Raw genomic sequence first — 25,815 nt, 5'->3', positions numbered from 1 at the left:
ATTTTAAAGAGCAGCCGAAAGATGTTCAAGGAACAGAACCAGGAACTCGAAAGAGAAAATCAAATTTTGAGGGAAAGGATTGAGCGCTTCCACAAATGTACAAACAATAATGCCAGGAGCATTCAAATAAAAAATGAGCTCCTGGAAACCAAAAATAAACGCTACAAAAAAATGGTATGGAGGTTAAATTATGATTTGGTGAGGGAAAAATCCAAAATTCAAAAATTAAACAGCGATTTTGATGCCATGGCGAAGTCCTATGTGGTCCTCGATCGGACATAGGACAACAAGGGAGAACGCCAAGGAAGCTTACGAAGAGAAGTCCAGAGAAGTGGAGTCCCTCAAAGAAGAAAATCTTGGGCTCCAACAACAAGTAGTTTCTTTGAGGGAAGAACTTCAAATGATTAATGCAAAGGCGAAGTCGGAAGCGATCCCACCAAAAGAGGAGACTCCACTTCAAATCCAAGAAGATGGCAATGAAGAAAATCCGGAAGAGAGGCCAACAGTTCTCAGAAGAATTGGAAATGCATTTATAAATTTATATAATTCGGGAACATTGCGATACTGGGTACCCGCATGGATATTTTAATTTCTGAATCGGCTATTTGGGGTATAGTGGCAGCAGAGGGACACATTTTGGGGGCCGTTGGCACTAGGTCCCTCAGGGGACGCTGGCGGCAGTAGAGGGAGACATTTTGGGGGCCGCTGGCACCAGGCACCTTCAGGGACGCTGGCGGCAGAGGGTAAGATTTGGGGTCGCTGACACTTAGAGCCTGGAGTGCAGGGACACATTTTGGGGGCCGCTGGCGTAGGAGCCTTCGGGGTATAGCGGCAGCAGAGGGAGACATTTTGGGGGCCGCTGGCGTAGGAGCCTTCGGGGTATAGCGGCAGCAGAGGGAGACATTTTGGGGGCCGCTGGCACCAGGTGCCTTTAGGGATGCTGGCGGCAGAGGGAGACATTTTGGGGGTTGCTGGCACCAGGAGCCTTAGGGGAAATTTCGAAAACATTTTACCAGGGCAGGCATGCGTATCAATGTCATGAAAGTTTGATACCGATAGGGCGATACTTGTGGGCGTGACAGTGATTTAAAAATTTATTTATGGTCAAAAATCCACTTCATTTGTAGCTCTAATGGAGTGGCAGTTGGTGGCGTTCATACTCTGCGTTTCGGCAGTTGGAAATTGTAACTCCAAATCCCAATAAATGTAATATCTCCCTTCTCCGAATCAAGCTGCACCTTTTGATACCATTTTTGTGGGGGGGACACGCAGCGGTGCGAGCCGCATGAACGTAAAGTGACCATATTTCCAAGACTAAATGTGGGAACATTTCTCGCTCGGTGATAAAGTAAAAGCAAATTTACCAAAATAAAATGGAGAAACTGGGACAGTTACAGTTAACATATTATTAACATTTAAACATTAAAGGCAAATATAAAAGCAGTAGCGTGTCTCTCCACAATGTAGTAATATTACTATTAATAATAATGATAAAAGTCATAGAAAACTAAAACTGTAAATATGGGGCAAATTGTGTACATAGTTTGTAAGCGAGCATACATAAATAACTGGTATCTTCTGTTAATGAACGAAAAGCCCACAGTGGTAACTGAAGTAGATTGAAACTGACAAAAATAGTAAACAATTGTTTCCTAACAAACTGATTTTGATTGTGGCTCAATTAAAATGATGGTAGTTAAAACTTATTAGCGTTTTGTGTCTGTGACCATAGAGCTGATGGACATTTTGTCTCATCTGTCTGAAGCAAGACAGTGCCCTAACTTGAGACAAAAAGATAAAGCAAGCTAACATCATTGCAGCGCCTGCGGCGCTGCATTAGCCACAGACGAATCTTGAGACTTTTATTTTGAAATTTTCCTTGAGCTTCATTTTAAATGGCCAATCTAATCCCATGTGTAACAATTTTTTGATAAAATCAGACATAAAATGGTCAAAAGAGCACTTAATTGATGGAAAAATTGTCAAGGCTTTTATTTTGAAAATTTCTTAAGCTTAATTTAAAATTTTCACACTAATTCCATGTGTAACAATGGTTGGTTAAAAAGAGTTATAGAAGGCCCAAAACACAAGCAGTTCTAAAGTCCAGCTTTTTCCTCCGAGTTCTGCCATAGTTAGAACTACAGTGATGCGTTTTTGTAGTCCTAACCACTGGCCCTGCTGTGTTCCGTTGCTATGGTAATGGATCCTCTGCCAGCTCTGAGTCAGACAGGTGGAGACATAATTCAATCAGTTTGAGGCAGCCATTTTGACTAAATTAGGCATGAGCCAGAAAGGAGTCTTAAAGCTTTTATTTTGAAATTTTCAGTAAGCTTGATTTTAACTGTCCAAAATAATCCAAAGTGTAACAGTGGTTTTGTTAAAAGTCACATAATCCCCAAGAGCAATTCCATAATATAAAAGAATGTCAGGCTTTTATTTTGAAATTTTAATTCAACTTAATTCAAAATTATCACACTAATCCTGTGTGTAGCAATGGTTTGTTAAAATCAGTTATAAAATGCCCAAAACGCAAGTAGTTCTAAAGGCCAACACCTTCCTCAGAGCTCTGCCATAATAAAATCTACAGTGATGCGTTTTTGTAGTCCTAATCAATGGCCCTACTGTGTTCCGTTGCTATGGTAATGGATCCTCTGCCAGCTGTGAGTCAGACAGGGGGAGAAATTTTCAGTAAGACTCGTTTAAAATGTCCAGTCTAATCACATGAGTAACAGTGATTGTGTTAAATAAGTTATAAAATGCCCCAAAAGTCAATTGATATAAAAAATGTCAAGGCTTTAATTTTGAAATTTTAATTAAACTTAGCTTCATTAAGATTAATTAAACTGAATTAATTAACACTAATCCGATGCGTAACAATCAGTTATAAAATGCCCAAAACACAAGTAGTTCTAAAGGCCAGCTCCTTCCTCAGAGCTCTGCCATAGTAAAAACTACAGTGATGCGTTTTTGTAGTTCTAATCAGCTGCTCGGCCCTGCTGTGCTTCGTTGCTATGGTAATGGATCCTCTGCAACTGTCATGTGTGTGAGACAGAAAGAATTCTATCTTTGTGAGACACCCAGTCAGTTTTGACTGAAAAAAGCGGTCCGAACAACTCCTTCCCGTTCGGAAACCGTGATACGTATCGGAAAACCTTTTGAAGCGTATGAGAGGGCTATCTTTCGTCTCCGATAGTCCCGCGATTCATATCTGTACATCACTCACAGTGATAACAGAGACAAGATAAAAATGTTGTGCGCTGAGGTCTGACATTTTTCAGAAATACATGGAAGTGAACCTGGCTGAGCGTGTGAAAATCCTGTCGCATCACTTCGCTCTGAAGGCCCTAGATAGAAAACCGTAAGCCCTAGAAAAATTTCGAAAACATTTTACTGGAGCAGGCATGCGTATCTATGTCATGACCGAGTTTGATACCGATAGGGCGATATTTGTGGTCGTGACGGCGATTTCAAATTTTATTTGGGGCTTGAATCGCACTGCTTCCCACACTCTAACGAAACGTCAGTTACACTCTAGTTTTGGCAGTTGGTAACTGACGAAAAATTTTTGATGGTTTTTTGCTTTTTACTTTTTCACCGTAACTCCGAATCCCACCAAAAGTAATAGCTTCCCTCCCGGCGCCGAGCCGCATATTTTGATACCACTTTTGTGGGTGGGCTCGCAGCGGTACGAGCCGCATTCCGGTTGACGGAAGAAAAATAAATAGAGACATTCTCTTGGGTGTAGATTAATAGGTGCCTGCCATGCAATGCATGGAGGCAGTGACTGACTCCATGCATTGCTAGGCAGGCCCCAACTATAGAATGTTAATGTTAAAAAAATAATAAAAGAAAATAAATAAAATTGTGTAAGTATTTGATGTATTGGTGCTGTGTGAGAGACTGAGAGTAAATCCCAAAGAGATGAATGAAGTTTCTGTCTAATCTATCTCATCTAATCTGATTCTGACAAAATAATAAATAGGACATTTATTATTTTGTCAGTTCATCGAACTGGTTAACAGTTCGATGAACTGTTAACGTTCGATGAATCTTGACAAAAAAAAAAAAACATTGAGAGAAAAAAAATACCAATTGTTATAACTGAAAGCAATTAGTCTCACTTTTTGGCAAGATAAAGGAATCAAAAACCATGCTGCATTGTCAGAGTCCTTCTAAGCATTTCACCCTTGAGCAAAATGCTCACGAGAGAAAAAAGATAAATCCACATAGAAATGTGAAGTCCCTAAATTATCTTGTCACTTATTGCTTTAGAGAAAATTGGTAGCTCTTTCAAACAGATCAGAAACATCCGAATGAAGCAAATAACATTCCGGTCAACATGGCATAAAATACTTCTCATCTCCCAACAGCAATTTCCATGACAAAACATTTTACGTTTCGAAATATTTTACGGGTTTAACCATTTTATGACTGTCTAGGTCTTTTCTAGTGCCGCCACACTGCATTGTAGTGGTAACCAGTGCGCCTGAAAACATTCTAGAGAAAACAGCCTTAGATAGAAAACTACTGTTTGGTATTTTCTATAAACACGGATAACAGTGTAGCTGAGAAGTATATTCACAAGCAGAACTCTGTCTGCAGTGTGTGTACAATTTATCACTCTGTAAGTAGGTAAGAGTTTTCTGTGAAAACCCGTCCCGTACTGATGCTTCTGACCGTTATTCTTCAATCTCCTTTTCACTCTCTTCTCTTTTTCTTTTCTGAGTCCACTGGGACTGTCCAAATTAGTCTTCAGAAGCTAGGAATAAGCGAATGAGAACATTTTTATCATGCCATTTAACTTTAGTATCTCATGACATGGGCACAACGTGCAAAATGTGAGGTAGGGTTTTGGGTTCATCAAGGTCATAAGTAAACCAAATGGAAGATCGACTAATAAATTTTTTTTGTTAGATGTACTGTGAAGGTGGTAGGGCTGGCACATTTATGCATCCACATTTAAAATACAAGAAACAGTACTGGGAAAATCTGCAATATGACAACCAAATTGCAAAAAATCTTTGACAAAAGTTTGATTCAGACCTCAATATCCACTGCTCTGACATAGTTGCAGGTTGGCAGCCAGCATGTTTCTGTGTATCAAGAATAAGTCCAATAAATCAACAGTGAAGGAAAAAATTCTCAAACCTGTCAAAATGTCACCCTAAGTGTGGCCTCCCATCAACTAAAACAACATTTCATAACCTCTATATTCAGAGATTAGATAACCTGACTCCATTGTGGTTGCATGAACAGATTCCAGAAGTGAGCCAGAACTAGAAATAAGGACAAGTAAAGACCTACCACATATTGCAGGACTTTTTCAATCTTGGACACAAGCCCACATAGCTGTCTCTTAACTTAGTATCCCTGCCAGTTGGGTTCTGCTACTTTGAAATCGTCACAAGGGATAGTGCTGTTGCTCCTTTACCCGTCAGTCAGCCATCACATAAAAGAAGAAGACATTTTCCTTTTTCAGCCTAGACCAGCTCATGACCTTCACCGCAGTAAAGCAACCCTCTGTGTCCAAGGGGGCGATATTGTCTGTAGCTGCAGATCAACAGCCAAGACCCATTTTCAAAGGTTCGTCCCGACTGGAGGCCCTTTCAGCTACAGCAAACTACAAAGCGCGGGTATTTTTCAATCAGAAGTCTCAGTTACACTGCCCTCTCTATCCATGGCCCCTGGGCACTCCAACTCAACAGTGACCCTTTAGCTCAGTAATAGAAGAAGCCATTTTTAAAGATGTATCGTCCATCAGCAGAATGCAGAAATGAGCTCAAGTTTCAGAATTAACCTGTGTGAATAACTCAGCACAGGAACAAGCAAAGCATCACTCATCCACACTGGGGATCCGAACTGAAGCGATTCTGCAGAGCATAAATGCCACTGACAGATTTACTCAAACATTTTTTTCTTTGGTGACACTAGTTAATGATGATTTATGGTCTCAGGTCTATAAAGCGGACTCTAATTCACTATGGCCCCAAAACCAGCAAGACTCTCTAACAGAAATTATTGCATTAATATTTTACAACAGTAATTAGGGCAACACTGGAAAGATGTCTTCATTTTTTTAGGGGGATTCTTGGTGGAGAAACTATGGTTTCATTTTGATCAATCTCGTATCTGAAAGTGTAACAGTGGCTGGTTAGGGGACCAGCGAGCGTCGGTGATTAATCCATGTCAGAAATTAACCTGCTCTGTGACATGAACAATTTGGAACTGCACCTGAAGTTACCTCACAAAACTATTAATCCTGCTTTGGCTTCAGTTCTGTTTCATAATTACTCCCCCTGTGTATGTGTACTCCAGATTTTCACTAGTGCTCTGCCAGAACCTTGCCGGACCCTGCAGAGACTGTAGAAACATTTGCAATTTGCTTGACCCGACAGTCACCAGGTCCTTCCCAGAGTGAGGTAAGTAAAACAAACAGTTGTGAGGAACAAGAATCCTTTCATCAGCATTGCTTTTTTTGAATTATTATGATTATTACTTCTATGCATATCCCATGTATATATTTAGAGAGTTATAAGTGAACAAAAAAACACTAAGTATAAAACCAGGCACTCCAGCATTATTTTCCTTTTTCTATTTTTAATTTCTCATAGTAATAACTTCTTTATTAATAACTGAATAACTGTTATTTTAGTTATTCAGTGTGACTCCACATAAAATCACGAGGGGGCGCCTATCGCAGTGGTGGCACAGAGGAGGTTGGGCCCACAGAAGAAGAATAAACCTTCCTGTTAGTTGCAAATGAAAGTGCCACACGTGTGTCTCAACTTTTCTGTATCTCACAAGTTAGTAGAATTGTATTTTGATCCATATACATTGTTTACTTTTAACAGTTGAATCGAGAATCAACTAGTGAGTCACGTTATGCAGTTTGTGATTAACACTGTGCAGAAAATGGGACACATTTCTGCAGACAAATTAATGCTAATGCTAGGGGACTTTGTACTTGTGTGTTGAGCTGAAGGATTACTGAATCCACTTTGAATTTATGGTATTTTACACGGAAAGAAATGGTTTGTACACAAGGGACATTGTTTTGGTCTCTTGTAAAATGGACATTTCTTTATGGGTTATTGTAAAAGCCAATAAACTCACCGAATGCCATATTGTTATGACCTTCAGTGAGTAAGGCTGTCTGTGTGTGAAGCTTCGCAAAGAGACACACCATTAAAGGAGCATGACAAAAGCTAAACTGCTCAGTAAATGTTATTTGTGCAGAGTAAAGATAGCTATTAAAATCATTGAAAGCAAATTCATATATTTTCCTTTTGATAGTTAATAATGCAAAAGGTCTGAGAAAAAGGGACACTGTATTTGAGTTAAAGCACTAACTTAAAAATAAAACAAACAACTACTCTGGTATTAAGAACTAAAAGCCATATGTAGATTTTCTCACTTGATAAAATTCATTTACGTAAAAAGAAGCATGTTAAAGGAATTTTCGTTTGCCTTAAAGGGATATTATGGCCGTTTGTGTTGTACTAAATTTAAGGGTTATATATTGCAGTTACTGAGTGCTAGCTGAAGTTTTTGATACCTTAAGAATTTGATAAGTATTGCATATGAAGTATTGTATATATGGAGTATGTTCATTACCCAGATGAAGGATAAACCTTCCTGTTAGATGCTAATGGAAGCTCATCTTTTCTTTATCACAGAGTCACAGAAAAGATGCTGTGATACAGAAAATTATTGCCCTCAGCCCAGACACAGTTGCTGGGTAACAGATATGGAAAAATATATGTTGGCAGAAGTTAAATAAACTGAGAATAGAATAGTTTATGTTGTAATATGAAGAAAGAAGAAGCATTTTTTTATGATTCACATGGGCAGATGGTAGCTGAAGTGGCTAGAAGAAGCAAAACGTTCATAAATTGAAACAGTTGGGAGTCAAGTGTGGAGAAAAAAGGTCAGTTCTTAAAAAAATCATACGGCTTAATGATGAGATTAGCATTGCTGTTGGTCATAATTCAGCCTCTGTGACCCTGTTCAATAAACTGAATGGAATTTCGTCTAAAGCGCCAGACATTTATTGTGAAGAAATGACTTGAGCTGAGGTCCAATTACAAAGAAGATATATCCCTCTTCAGTTCAAGAAGAAAACAGCAGGAGTCTGCAGGAGAACACTGAGTCATTTCAGAGGCTCCCATTGCTCAAAGGAGGTTTTAACCAGCAGCTTAGAGAAGGAAAGGCCACAGAAAAGTTGTTTTCACAGAAAGTTTGGAAAATTGAAGAAACGTTTCATACTGAAAACTTGGACCTATAACCAGAGCATTTATAGATTGTGATTTATCTCCACATTTATTTTGAGCCGTTTTCTATGCCCTATGTACAAAAGACAGTTAATTATTTGTTTTCAGCCCTCTGGTTTTGTTCTTTATCAGGATGTTAAATGTAGTATTTGTTTCAGCCACTAGGTGGCCTTACGTTCGTGTTTGCTGCATGTTGTTGATAGAGCTGAGTGTATTAAGTGGTGTGGCTAAAAGCAGGCTTCGCTGTTGTCCTTTTCTATCGTGTGCGTCCATTGAATGTAAGTAATACTGTTGTCGGTTTAGTTCAGGTTATAAATGTCTAAGAGCTGTATTGTATCCTGTCACGTTTAATATTATTGTCATTTGCTGCGGTTTGCTTAATTTGTTGAGAGTTAAAAGTTAGCCGTTAGCACTACGCTATTAAGCTCGGTTGATTAGATGCAGCTGTTACTCTTGTCACTATTTGCTGCCAAAATGCCTTATTTCTCTTGTATATGTTATTGTGTGATGCTATAATTAACAGATTTGATTATTATTTACATTCTCATAACTATTAAGAAGTTTATAGTAATATTTAAACATAAAGTTTATACACTTTGCAGACATTTGGTTTATTGTGCATTTACCTGCAAGTTCTTATAATTTGTATTTGTTTATCTTTGTAGAAACCACACATACACATAGACACCCATCCATAGTCCCAACTGCATGTGACTATATGTATGGAGAACAGCAAGAATTCATTAAAGTCGTTTGAAGATAAATCCTGGAGTTGGACATCCTCTTCTTACATCAATCACAAACTCACCTGAACATATACATTAACTGTCCTAACCCGACACCCTGGAGTGATTGCTTGTCCATCAATAACTGAATCAGCTTCAATCTTCAAAACACCCTACAAATGTAACAAAATAATTTTTTAGCTATTTTTAGTTTTGTAATACACGCTGCTAGATGAAAGCCATAAAATATACCAATTTATTATTAAAACAATTAAATTGGCTGAATAATATAGAATACTAGAGAATAATACATCAAATCAGAGTTGGAAATCATTATCAAGGAAATTAAAATTACCCAAATTGACCACATTTTGACTTAAATTAAAGTAAAAAACAAAACAAACTAAAAAACTGTCAAGAAACATATCATTTTTGACAGCGTAGCGCCTTTTATTTATTTGATATTGACAAGAGATTTTCAAAAAGCTAATGCAAATGATCTGTTTGGAAGACATATTCAGAAATGTTTTTGAATCAGTTAAATATCTAATGCCTAAAGAAAAAGAGGAAATCAGTGCAGTGTATGTTGTCAGCATTAGGACCGACTGCCAGAGCTGCCAGCGACTCAACATTAAGAGCCGTGTCTCCTTGCTGAATACAAAAGCTTTTATCAAAGCCACAATCACAAGGTTAGATGAAAAGCTGCAGGTGCCAGGCTTTAACTGTGGCTTGTGTGACCTAGCAAACCTGCAACGTGTTATGAAAATAAATAATCCTGCATCATGGCTGTCTTGTTTGATGGAAAGAGCCTCATTTTGTGCTTTAAGAAAATCACAAAGATCAGTTCTTCTTATTTTTTTGCCATATCAAACTTCCACAAAGAGGTATGTAAAATGTTCCCATTCACCCGGTCATATACAACCAGCTGTGTATGTTTCCATTAAAAATAAACCCCAAAAAATAGCTTTTGCTTCTGTATTTTTATTAAAAAACTAACCATAGTTGCTTAAACAAGCCTAAGGAGCCTGTGCTTAGCTTATAGAAGAGTTGCTTTAATCTTCTCCACCGCCCATCATTTTGACTCAAAACAATTCAATCAGAATCTGGCTTTACCCATCAATTTTTAAAATAACAATGAAATATTCAATTGCATTTAATTTTTATTTATATTCAATTAAATTCAAAACTGAACAGAGAATCCTCAGCGTGCCATCGCACGTCAAGCAGGAGACATGCAACTTTTTTTCTGCAGTGACAAAAACCACTAAGGTGGCCCCACCTCACGCTACTCAGAAAAAAAAAAATATTACTACTACTACAGTAACTCTGGACACGACTAAAATGAACGACTGGATATTCTTTGACCGCAGCATGTCCAAAATTGGAAAACACAACATTTCTAATGATGACGGGGGATTACTGAAGAGTAAGTGCTTCAAGCAGGAGCTAAAACGACGGTGGACTGGGAGAAGCAGGTGATGAGGCTATTAAAATCACAGAGAAGTGAGGAAAAGAAAATGATCAATATGTGTCATTCAGGGAAGATTGCGAAGTATGTAGCAAATTGCACAAAGGCACTTCAAGTCTCTAATCCGTAACTCTGTATAACGAGGAACTCACAAAGATAAGCCCGAGGTAGGATTAAACTCTACGATTTTTGATTTACAACATCAGCACTCAGTCCCTCATTGCTGCTTGAATGTTAAAAATATCCTCCTAGAAAATGAGTTAAGTAATCCTTTTAAAAAGCTGTTCTTAAAAATGTATGCACACAGGAAAGCAGATTTGAAAGATCTTGGCCTCTTAGTGACAATTTACTCTGCTAGTTAGGCAAATCCGTAATTAATTTAGTTATAAAAATAATTATGGCTCCAATGCAAGTTGCACCACCTTCAATAACCAGGACATTTTAATCAGGGCATCTAAGTGTATCTCGCTTTTTAAATCTAAAGAAAACCACATAAACGCCACATTTTTCAGACATGAAGTGAATTAAAATCCTTTCGGTAATCCGAGCTGACCCAAAACAGGGAATGTTTTGTCAAATCAATAATCGACGAGTCACAAAATAGGTTAGCTGTCTGTTGTACAGTGTAAGTACCCAGCTCTTCATACGTTTTATGTAGTTAAAACAAGAAGCAAATGCAGACATGAAAACAGAATGTTCGTCGTGATTGATGTGTCATTGATTTGACTTTAATTAGCTTGCCATTATTTATGGAACACAGTAAGTTGCAAGAGTGATGCAAGAGAAGGTAACAGGAATCGAGACCTCCTCCATAGTATAACAGTTGCACACAGTAAGCTGCAGACTAAATGTTTAGATTACAAAAAGATCTTAGAAGGCACAGCAGAGGTGAAGCTAAATTCGAACTTGCCGAGGGAAAGTTCTATGAACGTTTACATGTTCTGTCAACTGAGATGTAATGATGGCACTGAAGGCAGGATTGTCAGCTAATATCATGAAACTGGCTGCTTGGCATTCGTCAATAGTATCCTGTATCGGATCCAGATGGCAAGAATAAATGGTGCACACATTTTAGGATGTGTGTGCCTATTCCTTGTCAGGTTCACCTCTATCTGTGCGTTGTTTTTTGATTTTAATTATTCAAGGCTTGTCTTGTAGTAGGCCATTTAGCCTCATGTTTAAGAGAAGCTATCTTCACAGCATCATTTTTTTTTAGTTTACCTGCCAGTCTAAGACTCCAATCTTAGTAAAAAAAAGAAGTAAATAAATAAAAGAAAATCTTTTTTAAATTTCTGAGTTTGTACCAAGTCATAAAGATTCCCCAATTTAGGTCCCAATTTATGAAAATAAATTTACGTTAGGTGGGAAGTAATTTACAACAACATAGGAGATCACGGCTCTTGGCCCATCAGTGGATATGCAGAAATATTATTCTAATTATTTGACTAATATGAGCTCTATCTGAAAGTGTGGAGAATGCGTTTACACCAGTTTTAATACCGGTCTTCTTATCATTAGTTTAAACATGTATATGCAAAAAACAGAACTGAAAACTTCACTGGGACTCCCACAAAAAAGCCTCCACTTGATGTTGTGCAAAATTGATGAAAATGACCTCTGTAAAGTAACATAGGAATAAAATAAAGACTTTTATTATTTATTATTTCTTAGGGAGCATAATAACTGAACTCTGGGCTTTTGGGAAAAGTCCAGATTCATCTTCTTCCAGGGTGATGGACACATCAGGGTAAAAAGTGAAGCAGCCATTAAACCTGGTGCCATGGGGTCAGTTCAGTGATCTGGGGCTGTTGCATGTTGTCAGGTCTCGTCTGGAACTTTATTTGTCCAAAGAAGAAAGGACAGTCACTGAGGGATTAGGTTATTTCATCACTGAATTTCTTCTTCTCTGTTGCTATGGGCCTGTTCCAAGTTGACAATGTCAGGATTCATCAGAGTAAAATTAAGCAAGAATGATTTAATAAACATGAGGCATAATTTTCACAAGTGGATTGCTGTCCAGAATGCCAAGAACTTAATGCTATTCCGAATCGTTTGGATGTGCTTGCATAAATTTGCACAACAGTCTTACTTTCCCATCCCTTCTGCAAATCATAAATAAATGTCGTAACATTGCTGAAACAGACATGCCAATTAAGCATAAAAGCTTGGATAAATTACCAACTGCTCACTATTGACACATTTAGACCAACTTATCTTGAGCAGTCAAAAAATCCTCCACTAGTTTGGTGATATTGATGTGTCAGATGAGTTGCAGTCGGACTTCACGTGTGGGGAGGTTGTCACTCTGAGCCACATCAAAAAGTAAAAAAACAAAAAAACAAAACATACCTTAAAACTTAACTGGGATTGACACATGTTTTTGCTCATTTTATTTAGACAACTCCAAAACTTTCGGGAGGTCAAGATGAAAGACATATTGGTATCTGTTGGAGAGTTTGAAGACCAAATCCACTGTTGACCAAAAATAACTAGACAGCTAGTATAAAACGAACAACATGGGCAAAATCCTTCCTGCAGCAGTTTAGTCATTTCAGCTAATTGTGGTTTGGTACGCGCTGACTGGATTTATTCAACATTCCAATCAGTTCACCCAACAAAAACAAACGACAACAGCAGCAACTTCTGAATGGGAGTATCTGTCAATCTGTCAATGTGGCCGAGGCATCGCTACATCCTCATCCGTCTCAGAGAGTTTAAAATATACCCACGCTGTGTTCGACTGGCAGCAGACTGACAACGCTTGACACTGCAGACTAATGGCTCACGCAGCGCACAGTTAAACATCATGCGGCTCCTGTGTGCTAAACGGGCCTCTCCTCTAACCTCCGTGTCAGATTCCTCACCAACACTATATTTCCTGCCTCTTTTGTTAAGTTCCAAATCAATAGCTGACAAAATGTCAAACATGTTGGTATCTGCTTGCACAGCCCGGCATGCACTCTTATCTGCTGGTTGGACTGGTGTCAAGGCTACCGGAGATCCAATCTGCTACACCTGCCCTGATAGAAATACTAATGACAGGTTTATGTTGAGCTACAGGGAGAATCAATGAGATTCTCTTTCAAAGAGTAAGCCTGTATTGCTCATATTTAATTTAACTTTTTTGATCTCCCTGTGTGAATCACGCAGGCAGCGGATCTTGCAATATTAATGTTTTTCATCAATGGTACCAGAAACCCAACTAGTTTAACAAACACGAATAATAAGGACTCATCTTTGGAATAAAAGCTGCCACGATCAAGCGTAATTGATTAAAAGTCTTTTGATGGAAAGGCGCGATGTGAAATTTCAGAATGGGAAGAGAGCGTTAAAAACAACTTGTTCCACAGTTTAGGCCTGGAAAGAGCAGTCCCTACATTTTAATATCTTGTTCTTGGCACTATGAGCAGATTTTGGTTGAAGGGCCTGGGGGCTCAGGTTGGAGTGTGTAGCTTTAGCAAATCAAAAACATAGGAAGGAGTTTAGCCTGAAAATCAAACTCAAGATTAAAATATTAATTCCAAACAAACAGGCAATCAGTGCACAGACATCAAGACGATACTTATATTCGCTCTTTTGTTTGTTCCAGTGAACCAACAAGAGTAGAATTTTGTCTTAAATGAAAGTAAGTCTTTGTTTGTTGTTGTTGAATGTGTGAAAGTGTGTTATGTCACACTTTCATACATAAGAACCCCCTAAATCATCTTAATTTCTTTCTTTGACACTAACCTTCTTAGTTTGGAAATTATTTCAAATATAAAAATACAAAAACAAAAAAAACAAAAACATCTTTGTTGTGTCAGCTTGGCTTTGTTGGCTTAGTTCTGAAATCCTATCTATGCTTGCTCTTCTCAAAGGTCTGACACGTTGTTGATGTGAGGTAGTTTTCAACCAGTTTGGATGTTTTTAACTCAGACAGTGTAAAGAACAAAGAGTTTTTAAAGAAGCAGTATGGTTGAATGGCATCTCCATGAAAGTCATTGAAGGTATTGTTAAATTCACTGCTGAGCAATCTCTGCTCTGGTATCAACAGAATCCCCCCAATCCTACTTCAGGAAACATTAATTGCAAAACCTGGACTCTCAGATTTTCTCTTCATCAATTGTAATATTCTCTTTCAAGTTAAAACATGTTGCTGCAGCACGTTGGTGTGTAAAGCACTATTAATGGAAAGCGTGTTTTCTCTGACGATTACTCATGTGCAGCAGCAGCAGCATGCAAAAGAGCTGCATTCCTCGGAGCTGCTTTTCAGTTCCCTTCAGCCTGACCACTGACCCATTGACTGTTCTTGTGACCTTTGAGTTTAGTCAAATATGATCCACCTCCACCAAAGTCTATTATTGAGCCCTTCCGTGTTCTCTGAGAGGATTAAGTATGATTGCCGTCTGTCAGCCGCTGATCTCAAGCCCTGTGACCGCTTCAGTAGAGCCAGTGAACCGTGGCTCGATCGAATGAGCTTTTTCCTTGAACTTTCTGGTCCCTTGTTCACCCTGAAGATCATCTTATTTAGTCCTTGTGGCCTCCAGGTTGCCCTTTTTGCTGGTTCTTGTCTCCTTTGCTGCCCTCGGTTGCTCTGCTGATGGTTCTCTTGGCCTCCAGGACACACACCTCAAATCTGTGTCTCACCTCTGGGTCGTCTGGCTGAACTGCATTCTTATGATTGTCTCTCACTAGTCCTCACCACCTTTCCTGATTTTGGGTTATTCCGCTTCAGTTTTTGTTGCTGAGTGGTAAATTGATTCCTGTGCTTTGTTGTGTTTAGTTATCTTTGCTTACTGTCTAGTTTTTTCTTCATCCCATTGTTTTTGATCTGTGCTTACTCTCTGAATTGTTGTCAGTTATTTTAAAGCTTTATGACTTGGTTTGTCAGAATACAATAAAACTAAATAATCTACTCGTTTTTCTTCCTGGCCTTGTGTCTCCCAGACCATCTGGTGTCGCAAAGGTCAGAGGCTGCAAATGTAGCCAGACAGTGTGAAGCTGTTGTGCAGACCAGGTTTTATGACTGTGGAGGGCAGCATAGTGTTGCATATGTGGAGCAGGGGTTACAGCACCAGAAATGCATCAAGTTTAGACTCATAGCAATACAAACGGGCAACACCTTGGGTGGGTCAAAGAGTGATGAGTTCAAAACTGCTGGCAAGTAAGAATTCATTATCAGCGTTTGTTCTGAGTTGTACATGGAAAGTTAAACAGATTCAAAAACTGCAGTGTAATGAGCAGAGAAATCTTTATGATCTGTGGGAAATAAAATAACATTGAAGCAAAGTAAACAAGCCAAAAACACTTAATGTTGTTACTAAATCAGAAAGGACAACTAATAGGAGCCACATACCAATCATACAAATAATTAAGAGATAGCTTCTTAACTTAAGAAACTGGCTTCTTTAAGATTAATCTTTCTGATTTTAGCAAAAACACGGTATCATTTGAAAACAGAGCAAGGTTGGAAAATATTCACAGATTAGTAAATTTAGGACATATAGCCGAGAAAGCACAACAAACGGGGGAAAAAAAGGCTTCACTGAGCTTTGAACACCAGATCTTCTGCACCAACAGAAGTGTCATAGCCCACCACATACGAGAAAACACTAATGACAGTTAAAACGTCGCAGGCGTCTGCTTTTACAAATTCACCAGCTGTGTAGTGCATTTTCAACCTAATACGAACAACCCGTGTTGTTATTGTTTTTCTTCATTTCCAGCTGCAGCCTCCTCCTCTTTAAAAGGCTTCCTTCCATCTCAGTTGTCTAATGTACATCGCTCCATCAAACAAGAGACACAAAATCAATTGTTTGCTTTCTATTTGTGTGCAGCGCAAACACCCTACCACGCATCAATATGTGGCAGGGTTATCCAGGCTCGATGGCCAAGGGAAGAGGTGCGCTGGTAGATATTTGCTTTAGCATGTGTGTGCTTAACCCAGAAAGAGCCCAAATTAGATCAGATCGTTCCTTTTGGGGATCTAACTTAGTGATTAACAGCTTTTCTCCCTGAGTGTACCACAAGTGTAGACTTCACTTGTGTAAACTTCACTTGAAAGCTTCAGCGAATGTCCATATTTATTGCCAGTGGAAAATATATATGTGAAGTATGAAATGCATACTCCATATCCTGTTTAGATGGTCCTTCATGTGCTGCTTTTTCTCCCCACAGATTAATTTGCTTCTTATCCTTGATGATGCAATGCCAATAAGAATGCTTACTGGATGCAAAGAACTGAAAGTGAGTACCTCTTTAAACCACTGTCACATTACTCTCCAGAGCCAGTTGATGTCTCACACATCATTAATAAAGCACCTCCTTTATCATTTAGCTTTTTCAAAACACAACCAATTATTAAAGTGTTCTCATCTCCCTTTACTAGATCAACGCTCTGTCATAAACCCCTGTGCAATATATTGAATATTTTTTGGAAAGAAGCAAACCTGCACCTTAAAAGCAGAGTCTTACAGAAATTCACAGTAAATAAATATGACAGACAAAAAATACAGAGGTGATGAAAAGTTTGACGTCCAAACAGTTTTGACAACATTATCACAAGTATCTAGTGTTCCTGAGTCATTTTTAGAGATCTATGCGGATATGATCTAAATATTCAATTTCATCTTTAAAAGTTTAACAATTGTTGGAGCTTATTTCCAACTAATAAAGATGTTGTAAGTCTGGATTGTATTGAAAATGTGGTTTCTGAGTGAAGTTGTGGAAGGTTTTTCTGGGGGATACATTGGGCTGTGGTGTCTAATTGTGAAATGTGAGGTCTGCAGAAGCATGTCATCTCCAATACACGAAGCTGTGTGCGGATTTCAATCAGCCGACGGCCTCCACTGGTTCAGTCTTTCCACTGACACCAAGCGCTTTCTCTAACCTCCAGTTTCTCTCTCTAACCAAAAACCATGCTGTTGACATGTTTGCCAAAAATATAGCTGGAGCTCTTTTATGTCTTGTTGTCTGCAATAAAACACTATTACAAAATGTGTGTCCTTGCCACTGACAGTGTAGGTTTTGGTAATTACCTTTACTGCCTCTGTGAAATATAGAGTTGACCATGATTGCATTGGGTTATTTTTTACTAAATGAATAAAATAAGGATTCTTGTTCTTTGGGGGGCCAAAACAAACGTGCAGCTTGGTGTGACCTGCCTCCAGTGAATCATGACTGACCTTCATGACCAATTTCTGGCAGGAAAAGGCTCCTTGTGCCAAACATGCAAGCATGAACAATACAGAATTAATTGGTGTAGTACATGGTTGTGATCTATTGTGAGCTCAAAATCTCTATATGTGGTGCGAACAAATGTTAGAAAATGCTTTATATGTCATTATTTTACAGAACTGGGCAAAACTGGGATTCAAGCTGTGCCTTTAACGACTGCATTTGGTAGAGAAATACATTTTTGGAGGATGTTAATTGCAACAAAACAATAAAACAGCACATTCCAGCAACTAAAGTCTAGCGTCGTCAAAGCATTATGTCAAAATAAATGACTTATTTCTATATCTTTTTAGATTATGTAGAAAATAATTGTATTAACTTTTAATTAGCATTTTTAAAACAAATTAATGCACAAATATATTTCTGCAAATTGGTTGCAAGTTTCAGTCCATGAGCCTCTTTAGTGTTTTTTATTAAAAGTCAAGTGTGCCATACGATTAATTGGTAAATAAGCAATCACTTTCACCATTTATATTTATCTCCCACATTTTTATACTTTTTCACGTTACGTTATTATTTGTATTTTGTTCGTTTTAACAGAAAACCTGACGCATTGATGAAAATATACACAGTAAATTATGAATTGAATAAGTCCACAGTTTTTACATGGTGTATGCTCAAATGATCCAAAAGCATGCAGTAGCTTTCTTGTTGAAATATTCATGTCTAAAAATAAAAAAAGCCAGTGACAGGCTAACATAGCCCAAGTTGTCAAATAGGCTGAATATGGCAACAAAACTTAACCCATGAATTATAAGAAATTAAGTACAAGAAAAAAAATGCCTGTGATTAATGTCAGTTTTATTGTGGCTTAAAGGAGCAAAAGCTACATTTGAAGAGAAGTGAACTTTGTTTTATTTTTGCCATGACTGAATTTGGTGCTTTCAGCTAAACACAAGCAAATGTGGGAACTCTATCTCTCATCTCCTATTGTGTTATTTCTTTTATTGAAACAGGAGTTCAGACATATTTATTTCTTGACACTTTGATAATACACAAATAATATACACCTATAGGAAGAAAAAATTGTAAAGGTTAGAAATTCCTCAGCTAGACTTTCATCTGACACAGTTTTCTGAGTATGTAATAACATGTCCAATGGCTGTTTATGTACTTTCAGTATTACAAATGTGAGCAAGATTTGCTTTATGATTGGACACCCACGCAACCATGAAGGAGTTATGTGGTGCCCTTCGTCAGATGGCCTTCAGCGCTCTCTGCTCAGTGACATGGCCAATTTGCAAAGTCAGTAGACCAAAGAATTACTCTGGTCCTAATCTTTCAGGAGGGAGAAACAAATGATGGTAATGGCGAGAAGAGAGCCCCACAACATCACAATAAAAGAAGATTGCAGGAAAAAGGTGTTTGACACAGAGATAATTTCACAGGCCACAAATGACACCAGCAATCAGCTTACTACCACGGCGGGACCTATCATGTTTCAAAATCATTATGGTAGGGTTGGGACATTAATGCATTAATTTCAATTAATCAATTAGATAAGTTTTAATGATTTGATTCAGTTAATCGCATTTGTTTTTTCGGGCGTTTTTTGTTGTTTTTACGTACTAAAGTCCCGAACCGGAAACTTTTGTTGCGTGCAAAACAAATACTTCTTTCATGATCTAAGTTTTGTGATAAGAGGCTATGTTTAAATGTTACCACAGTGTGAAGTACTACTGGTAACATTATGTATTACGTGTAAATTTGTGTTTCTGTGAGGAGCTCGGAATTGAGAAAATAGAACCAGTTACTCCCAATCTCTGCCAAAAAGCTACAACATAGTTGGGTTATTACATGCGTACATGTAATACACGACATATCTTAAACATACGCCTTTTTGTAGGAAATTCATTGTAGACTTTGTGCATTAATCATTTGGTCGTCTTTACTATATCAAATACAGCTTGAATACAGCACGACTGCTAACTGCATTAGCAATAGTGGGACAAAGTAAGTCTACAATTATGTGTAAATATCTTTTTTTTTTGTCAAGCATTTATGGCTTTGACTGTGGAAATGCCGAGCGCCTTTATCATTGCTGGAAGGCAAAAGTTGCAAGAACGAAACACCGGTAAGGGGTGAGGTGGAAAGAGGGAGGACAAGGAACAAGAGTAGAGACTGACAAAAATTGGGAGAAAGGAGTGACAGCAGCAGCAGCGGCTGAAGGCAGAGACAGAGAAACTTTGTCTGAGAAGCAGGTTGGCACTCAGCAGGAGTCTGAATGAGTAAACACACAGAGCCTTTGTCAGACTGACATAGAAACTGCTCTGCGGCACAACAAGCACTTCCCCTCAGCAGTCCATCTACATTGGGCAGCCTGTTAGCTCGTGGCACTTGTCAGATTGGATGGATTTAGCTGTAAATGCTTTCAGCGAAAAGACGTGACGCGGGATCACTGAGCTGTTTTAGTTCCTTAAGTGTTCCTTAAAAGTTCCTCTAAGATGCCCTGTGAAGAAAAGTGATCTAAAAGAGAACAAATTCATTCACAGTTCCTGATTCTAGAGGTGGATCTATTCCATCCAGCTGTTTATGTTTGGCTTTCTCTGGAAGGGTTTGATCATTAATCGGAAATGTTGTCACATACCAGATGTGTGTAGAAATAGTGCACATTTCTAGTATTTAGCAGTATAATATACTTAATACAGTATATAACTCCTGAATAAATATGATTAGTGAAGCTGAAATGGGGTCAATGAAAAAAATGGAGCCTGTTTTAGGCCCAGGAATTGTTGGTCAGCAGCGTTATCCACTGCCGAATGTGAAAACACACCATTCTGCTGTAGTTTTTCCATCAACCTGCCTGTAAATTTCAGCATATGTTTGTCTTTTTATATTATTTTTACTAATTAGTTTTATAAATTCACTTCAACAAATCAGAAACCAAATCTTTAGGAGCTACAGCGAAGCATGGCATATTTTACTCTGCTAAATCCGTACATCACCGTAATGCTAAATCTACAGAAACGTTCCGCTCCACTTCTCTTGAAGTTGTCACAAGATGTCCCGATTTTGTGTTTATCCCTTTATTTTGACCATTGAAACAACCAATATTTCCTCTAGTCATTTCCTGAAGTTCAACGATGGACACTTCAGTACAATCATAGGGAGCCAATTTTTAGGAGACAGGCTACGCTTCTGGCAAATGCTAAGACAAAGAAAATGAAGCCAAGGGACCAACTCTCGTGGCACAGTGCACCAGTCGACCAACTGATGGAAATAAAACGAGAAAACATTCTACTGAAAAGTATTGCTTTGGTCCCAGAGAGTGAAGGTAGATGGAAAATTAAATGAAACACGTAAGTAGAAACTCAAGTTTCCAAGTCTCTTTTTCCTTAAACCACCTCATTTCTTTTTTTTTTTTTTTTTAGCTTGAATCAAACTATGATTTTTACAGTTATTTAAGGTGTAAAAAATGTAATGTCTCTGTTATCCAATGTCAGAGTACGGCCGTCTAATATAGTGGAAAGATGAGAAAAAGACAATATAAATAATTGTTAGATTTTCCTTTGATGGTTTTTCAGTTCTACAACACGAAGGCCCTAGACTTCAAAGAAAATCCCGCAAAAAAAACAAAAATCTTTTAAGGCGAAATGATGAAAAGATTAAATTCCATCGTAGCATCCTATCAAACATCTGTCTGTCCTTCCATCCCTCCAAAAAATGGTTTATCCAATGTCACTCTTATCCTATTCAGCTGTCTTCATTGTTGAATTGTCAATGAATATTGATGTGGAACTTATTATTTCCTTCTCTTGACTGATACCACAGGAACGACAAAATAGCTGCAATCAAAATAGAAATAAAGACAAGTAAAACAAATAGAAAGCAGAGCGTTTTGAAATTTCAACCATTTCTGCTTTTAGAGTTTGTCAGAAGCGATCGGTGTGCAGGCATCTGTGCTTTAACTCCCAATATTGTGAGCCTTGCTGGATGCCTTTCATTCCCTTTGCCACCAAATAGTTTTCATTCTAACAACAACTAATCTTGGTTTTTATATAAAAAAGCACAAAACCAGGAATGAAATTATATCACAAAGGTCATGTATTTATTTATTAATTTTTATCAACCTCCAAACTCATATTATTAGAGAAACTGAATGCACAAAAAAATGAAGTGATTTTGCAAATTTCTAACTGTTTTCTTAAGATTTATGAATAATGATGAACATTTTCTCCTGACAGCAATGACAGCATCGGGGTTGGGCTGACGTCTGCTGGCAACACGCCACCTGTCATTCAGAATGTGTTAAATTAATTTTGAACAAATAATAACATTGATAATAATAATAATAATACTAATAATGATAATCACCAGGAAACACAAAGAATAAAAGACAAACATGCTTCCGGCTGACTCATTAGTCAAGTGTAATTTCTACTTTGGTGACTGGAAAACTGCACAGCAGAGTGCATCAGACTCGCTTGATATACACATTAATGCAGCATTTGATGAGATTCTAGACTGAATAATTCAATATTGTTCAGTGCTACAGCCTGGGCTTGAAATGAAAATTCAAATGAGCTGCTGGGATTATAGTGTCGTGGTAGTTCTATGGAGCTTATTGGTTTTAAACTGTCAGTGCAACAAGCTTTGCCTTATTGCCTTAAATTAAAAAGAAGGATATACAGGACTAAGCATGTTCTTTCTGAAGTTCATCGAGATCCTAAACCCGGGTTGAATATACTCTTGTCCTGAGGACTTTTACAGAATCATGATAATTGTTGTGTGTGTCAATTTTCTTATTACTTATTTTATTTCCTAAGATTTCCTAAGTTCGTCCTTCCTGTACATTGCCAAAAAAAAAAAAAAAATGAAGTCTTCTTTTCTGAAAATTCTGTAAATATATAAGTTTTTCCATTGCAGAACATCTTATCCAATTCATCCTGACAGAACTGGTGTCTCTGAATCAGGATTGCAGCACTTTTTCAGCTTTGCCCACATTTTTTCTCCAGGATTGTGATTGGTAATCCCAAACATCGACTCTGCTGCCCTTAAGCCGATTTGCGACTAATTTGCCAGTATGTGTATGGGCATTGTCATTCGGGAGGCTATAATGACTTCAATTATTGTCTTGTTGGGAGGTTTGGAAGAGGAACCAAATATATAACCTAACGGTAATGCAGCTGAGCAGAGCCTTTAATAACCAAAATGGGAGAACATACAGGTTTAACACAAGAAAAGTAGTACGTGGAAACCAGGGGAGCAAAATAGGACAAACTAACAAGGAACAATGCAAAACGATAAGCTAAAATAATGTGGCAAAGGTGAGGATTGAGGTGAAGGCAGTGCTGTCAAGGGGAATAAGAGAAGGTGACTAGTAAACACAAAAAAATACAAACAGAGCTGAACAAGGACACAAAGGGATACGCATATTAAAAATGGGAAAGAAAACCAGACAATAACCTGAAAAAACAAAATCTGCAAAGGGTGAAAAAAAGCCACAAGAAACGAAATACAAAGAAATTAACCACAAAAAGGTAGAGGTTTTCTTCATGCTTTTGCTTCTTTCTCTTTCAGGCCACGTTGGTAAAATGCTTTTTTGTCACTGTTTAAGACAGCATCTTCACAAAGTGTCTTTTCTTTTCTCTACCACTTTGCTGTTCATACAAATACTTGTAACAAAACATGCTCATCTCTGGGACACAATACCTGTCTTCATCTTTTACAATATGATGATGCTTTAGGATTTGTGGAGATCTGGTTGGTCAGATGGACAAGTCAAGACACCAGACAGAAGGCAGGCAACCATAGACGTTTTTTAAAAAATGATAAAACAATCTAATCACATGCACCGAATAGACACCTTGGCCCATACAACACAAGAAAACAGGAGAAAATGGAGAAAACTAGCAAACCATCCAATGGCAATATGAGGATCTGACATACTGAAACAAGATGACTGAACTGATGCAGGTCTGAAAATTACAAATGACAGCATTAGTGCTGTCTTGAGCTTGCAGCCATTCTGTTTTCCTTTCAAAATGCAAATTTTTAATTGGTTTCTGCATGGACATTTCCATTCTGTTGGTTATTTTGTATGTATGGAGGAGTTAAAGTCTGGCTTTGAATTAACCACAACTGCAGACCAAATCAGACCTTCTAGGATTCCATCAAAAGTGTCCAAGAGGCAAAACCCCAAAATTATCTCGCCTTCAAATTGACGCAGTCTCATTAAATTTATGCAACACAAACATATATTTTCTTTCTTTGAAAAAGCTTGCATATCATAGCTGAGGAGAAGAGCTGGTACGCTGACAAAAAAGCCTTTTGGTGTTCATTTTATAATACCGTACTGCACAATGATGAAGTTCTGACCCGTGTTAAAATCCTTTTTATTCAAAATAGGCAAAAAACAAAAAACAACTAAATTTAATGAAGTGTCCAATGTCTTTGTCCAGGGGGCAGTCACTCATGTCATTTCCCTATGTCACCATTGGCACACAACATCGTTAACAGTCCCTGGTGTGGTCTCATTGTGTCAGTGCTGTTATGCGTCCACCTATGTGTATGTGTACCTTTCCAGGAAAATTTCAAGATTTACCATTTGGCTTGGGAGTGCTGATATGAAATATGTGAGATATTCCCAATGAAGTGGGAAGCTACAGAAAAAACCAGCCTGATCTGCCTGACACATACATGGCTAACCACGCTAACAGAGCTAACCAGGCTAACTGCAAACTCCCACATAAACACGGCTTTGCTTTGTGTCGTCAGCAAAAACGAGAACGGTAAGAAGGCAGGAGGGGGTGCTGACTGTGGTTGTGAATGTTAAACGATGTGACTTAACCATTGCTACCATTAGAGGAGTTAATTGTAATTAATTTACTTAATAACCAATACATGAACTGGAAGTGAAAGCATGCTATAACAAAAACATCTTTAAAATGCTTTGAAAACCTGAAACTTAAAAAAAGAAGAAAAAAAATTACGTTAGCAGTCACAATCCAACTGCAACAAATGGTGCTATATGCCAATCTGGAGATGTTTGAGGAATAAAGAAAAAGCTAAAAAAAAAAAACCAAATCTGTTAGTTTCAACCGTTCTATCTCAGATGTGTGTGTTTCCACTGCATAATGTCATTTTCATGATCTCGGAAAGTATTCCTCAATATTCTGAGCGGGTAGAAGGACACCAAGACCTGCCACTGGGTCAAAGGAAAACACAACCCTTTTCAGATTGAGTTGGAAGGTTTTCTTTTATTAACATTTAGACTGCTGAGGATTTTATGTGCTGCCCTGTGTAAACAAGTCAGGAGAAGGTGGAATGAAAGAACAACGTCTTGGGCAAAAGTAGATTTACGTGCGGCAGCCGAGCCATAAATAAAGCAGGTTAATGTGTTCAGAATGCCAAGATGTACAAGTCTAGACTATGAACAAAGCAAATTCTAGGTAGATATTATAATCCAGAGGAGTTGCATCTGGTGCCTCCACCCTGTGGACCGAGGCTGTCAAACTCATTTGACAGCCCCAAGATGATGAATGCTCTAAAGGGTCCAGTTGTACCAGAATGTATTGTTAAAATACCAATTACTTCTTAAACATAACTAATATTATTAAACATCTTTTTAGCCCCTCCACAATTTTGTGGATCTTTTTGTGATGTTTTTTTTTTTTTTTTTTTGCAATTAAAGTCAAAGTGTTTGTGGTACTAATTTGGAAAAATTTAAGTTATTTGTATTTATTTATGATGATAAATGACTTTTTATTACTCGCTGTATAGATCATGGACTGTAATCTGACATTAATTCAGGCTGAGGAAGCTGTTTAGCACACGTAATAGACAATTTTTTGAGAAAAATTTGCAATAAACTCCCAGTTATATATTAGTGCAAAGAAAAGTGCGGGGATTTATTGATTTTGCGTAAGAAAAACGACTGACATAACTTGGCAATAAACAGATTAAGAACTCCATTGATTTTACCGATAGCATAATAATTAAGCACACTTAGTGTTTAGTCTAAAATCTAGAGGGCCACATGCAATGCTGGATTTGGCCCGCGGGCCTTGAGTTTGACACTTGCTGTGGACGAACCATTGGGGTGCAGGCAGTATTTGGAGATAAATATTATATTCTAAAGATGAGAAAACTGCACAAAAGTAAGCTCCTGAAAATTAAATGCAACCTTTACAGTTTA

Source organism: Poeciliopsis prolifica, unplaced genomic scaffold, assembly GCF_027474105.1.
Source record: "Poeciliopsis prolifica strain line A6 unplaced genomic scaffold, Auburn_PproV2 SCAFFOLD048, whole genome shotgun sequence".
In the NCBI taxonomy this organism is placed as follows: domain Eukaryota; kingdom Metazoa; phylum Chordata; class Actinopteri; order Cyprinodontiformes; family Poeciliidae; genus Poeciliopsis; species Poeciliopsis prolifica.
Note: the sequence above shows the minus strand (reverse complement) of the source record.